General features: G+C 35.1%; 1 protein-coding gene across 9 annotated transcripts in view; it reads right to left on the bottom strand.

The window, feature by feature from the left end:
- KrT95D (phosphofurin acidic cluster sorting protein KrT95D) overlaps positions 1-2,500 on the bottom strand; it is a 345,004-nt gene that overhangs the window by 15 nt on the left and 342,489 nt on the right. For all 9 annotated transcript variants that reach the window (XM_086545026.1, XM_043026672.2, XM_086545027.1 and 6 more), the window contains one exon: positions 1-2,500. This exon is cut by the window's left edge and continues 15 nt beyond it; it is cut by the window's right edge and continues 1,446 nt beyond it. The gene's annotated coding sequence lies outside the window, so the exon portion shown is untranslated.

Genomic DNA, 2,500 nt, shown 5'->3' on the forward strand with positions numbered 1-2,500 from the left:
AAAATTCAATTATCATTTTTATTTTAAAATGTGTTAAAGAGGTGTAGCAAAATATTACAAAGATACTGTATTTTTCCCAGTGTATCAGATACTGTTTTTTTGTATTGCAGTTTACACAAGTACGTTTCTAATAAGTGTGAATTGACAGCAGAGGCAGGAGCTTCCAGAACTTTGCTTCAGGCCAGCTGAAAGCTTATCACCAGCACCTCCAGATTTTGCCCACTAGGTGCAGATATTATGATATGCATGTTGATTTGCAGCATTGATAAAAGAAATTTGACCAAAGTCCATAAACTAAAATTAAATGTTCAGTGTTAATAACTTTATCAAAACTGACAGATCAGTGACTCCCATTACAATGTTTGCTATTCAAACAGTTTTATGAAATATGTTTTGCAATTAGGTTGCAACAGTGCATGTCTCTTAAGCCACTGATTATATCAATGGGAATTATTCAACAGTCAAAAAGGACAATGTGATCCAAATCCACTTGTGAAAGAGAATGAGCAGTTGAGGGCCTCGGCGACACCCTCTGGCAAGTAACAATTGGCCAACCTTAAGTTTTGGTGATTCTTCATGGATGCTCCCAGCCCTGACAAGCATGAGACTAGTGGTTTTTGGCCCCACAAGGCCACTAATACTTATCCTTCAGAAGACTCCAAACAACAAGGTGAGGGAGGAGGGAGGGGGACTGCAGAAGCAAGGTAGGTTGAACGGTTTAATATCAAAGTCAATCTTCTCATCAAGAATGACTGAGAGTAGGAAGAAGGACAGAACCTGTCAAAGATTCCTACAGACACCACTTAGTTCCTCACCATGATCCTGAACAAAGATTATTCACATATTCCTCTGACCATGCATAAACTCATCAACTTTCCCTTCCAATTACAAAAGCAGTAAAATAAATAAGATACACTCGTAAAATAAGTATTTCCTTCACTGACCAATGTCAAAGAATTACTTCTATGAATAATTTCATCTAACAAATCCTATACAAACTTTCCCTCTTATAAAAACAAAGCGCAATACTTTTCTAACTGTGACCTTTGGCTGATACATTACTTCCGACCTCACAGGAAGACCTATGTGAGTTAGGCAAGGGATAGTGATAATCCAAATGCTGCCTTTCTCCAGGCTCTAACATTTACTTCTTCTCGGTTGTGCATAGTTCCTCTTTAACAGCCGTAATCCAAGTATTTTGGTAAAATAAGAAGCCTCTAGCAGCTGTCTAAATTAAGCAAATATCCATTACTGAAACTGGCTCCATATAAGAAACCTCGCTGGTGCATCAATACTAATCTTTAGTAGCTGATCCCTTTTACACCTTAAAGAAAAAAAAATCTTGAGACTATACTATCAAGAAATTTGAAAGAAATTTCTTATGCTGTAACCTGCAAAAATCAAAACTCTTCTAAACCATCAAAAAGACAGAAAAGCAGCCATCAATAGAGTGTTTCAAATATTGTAAAACTTCAATTACAAAAGGCAACTTCATCCTACAGACACAATTTTATAGGTTTTAAACAAACCCAATTCCCTTGTTCTCTCTTACTGTCACCTCTTACAACTGTGAAGGGGATCTTTCAGCCAAATTGTACTCTGTGAGTGAAAAAGCTGGTCAACATAAAAACAAACTTTCTTTATCAAAGTACTATTCCAAGAAGTAGATTTGGGAAAATATTTAGTCAAAATCCTGCTAAATGATAAAAATTCATTACAATTGTTGATTTAAATACTAATAACTGAAACAATACACTGTACACTTTACATTGTACATGCACAATTCAATCCATGTAACTTCCTGTAGAACCAAAATGTAAAAAATGATTTTAAACATTAGGGACAATAATCCCCTTCACATCAGTAACATTAACGATCTAAGCTTATCTCTCATACGGAAGAAGACGGTCATGATATTTCCAAGATCAAATGTCCAATCTCAATATCAAATTACTAGAAGTATGTGAAAAAAAATGAGAAAGAACTGTTTACCTGTGAATTCTGACTGGCAGACAGACAGGCAGACAGACAGCACTAAATGGTTATCAGAAAAGTCTTTACAGTCCCTTTTGAAACTCGTATCACATTTCACACTCTTTTCATCGTCCTTGTAATATGTTCTTTAGGTCCAGCTATAAAACTTTACTTCATTAATCAAATTTTTCAAATATATATATCAATTTATCATATGATGATGCCTGAGTACTCTACAACAAAGTATCTCTGCAAGATAATAACTAATATTGGAAAAAAAGGAATTTCAATAAATTACCTAAACTCTATAAGAGGTACAGTAATAACTTTCTTGATGCTTGTGACAAATGCTCCAATCTGCCCTTTGTACAGCAGTCACACAATAGGAAAAGCCCGTCTTACACACATTCCTTCCTTACATTTCCTACAAATGTCAAGAACTTCAATTAATCTTCCTGATAATAGTATATCATATATCAATGGCAGTGAACAGGACCAGCTCTAATATTCACAACTGTGATTATAA

The sequence above is a fragment of the Penaeus japonicus genome, unplaced genomic scaffold (assembly GCF_977035675.1).
Source record: "Penaeus japonicus unplaced genomic scaffold, GWHDUDI00000001_assembly GWHDUDI00000016, whole genome shotgun sequence".
Classification (NCBI taxonomy): Eukaryota; Metazoa; Arthropoda; class Malacostraca; order Decapoda; family Penaeidae; genus Penaeus; species Penaeus japonicus.